Here is a 1,434-nt window from a genome sequence, read left to right on the forward strand (position 1 = left end):
GGTAGTTCAGGGCAGGATGGAGAATTTACTGGTAGAAATAAGCCTTGAGGGGTGTGTAGGCAGAATTTCTGTGAGGCATCTTATCAGGAACAGTGGCTGGTAGTGTTCCAGAAGGATACAGGAGCTTTGAAAGAACATTTTTTACTTTTAGGAGTTATATATTTATTTTGTAAATATAATAAAAATTGTGATTTTTTATGATTATTGCTTTGGATGAGGCTAAAATATAATGAGAACATTTAAAGTCAAATCCGTGGTAGTACAGTTGTAGGAGGATTTGGCCATGCTCATGGGAAAACTGATTGATAGCAGGCATCTTCCTGGTTCGCTCTCTACACGCTCCCACACCCCAACTCTTCCTTGTTACCCAACTGTACTACTTTGAAACCACTATCACACCTTGTAATTAAATAATTTTTAAGATTTAATGTTTGTTTGTTCTCCCTAACCCTAACTCCATGGGAAAGGATCACTGCATTCCTGGAGCTATTATAGGACTCGATGTATAGTAAGCACTCACAAGTGGCTGAAGGAGCACAGATAAAGATGAGAGACTGGTGTGTGTGACAGAGGTCTGAATGAGGAGTGAAAGGATCCCTGGAAGATCTGAATGAGCTTTCTATGAGGCTGGACTGGGGCTTACAGGAGGCATTTATTGGGAGCTTATGTGACTGAAATGGGGTCCGCCAAGAGGCAAGGATGCAGGTCTTTGTGAAGAGAAAATGGAGGTCCCTAAAAGGTGGAAATGAGGGAGTAAGTAACAGCCACTGGTGAATCTCCAAAATGATGGGGGGCGAGATAGGGCTCATTGTGGGAGGGAGGAATAGGCCTATTAAAAGAGATGGGATCTGTTGCACAGTTGGGGCAGGGGACCTGTGTTAGAGGTCCTTGTGACAGAGTTGAGTGGTCTGGGTTAAGTAGAAGTGTGGTTGCAAAGGTGGGGGATACTGCGTGCAGTAGGAAAAAGATACATGGTGCAGAGTTGGGGGTCTCACGTGCAGTGGAAACGTGTGAGTGTGTGTGTGAGAGAGAGACAGACAGACAGACAGACAGACACACAGTTGGGGTGACAGGTCCAGTGTGAGAGAGAGAGAGACAGACAGACAGACACACAGTTGGGGTGACAGGTCCAGGGATGGGAGTCTCAATAACGTAGTTGAGAGGTCCCCTGTGTGCGGTAGCGATGGGTTGGTGTGCAAAGTTGGGGGTTGGAGTGAGGCGGGGTTAGGGGTCCACATGCGCTGGTGACAGGATTATGGAAGCGGAACTCGGAGAGCCCCGGGATGCTGAGGGTCCCATCGGCCATTGTTGGCCATTGCCGGGTTTCCAGGACTAGGGGCTCGGCGGCGGCTCACGGGCGCCCCCTGGTGGCCCCGCCCCAGCCGCCGCCGCCACCGCCACCCCCGCCGCCGCCGCGGCTCCCACAATGCTCGC

The sequence above is a fragment of the Pteropus alecto genome, unplaced genomic scaffold (genome assembly GCF_000325575.1).
Source record: "Pteropus alecto unplaced genomic scaffold, ASM32557v1 scaffold45, whole genome shotgun sequence".
NCBI lineage: Eukaryota > Metazoa > Chordata > Mammalia > Chiroptera > Pteropodidae > Pteropus > Pteropus alecto.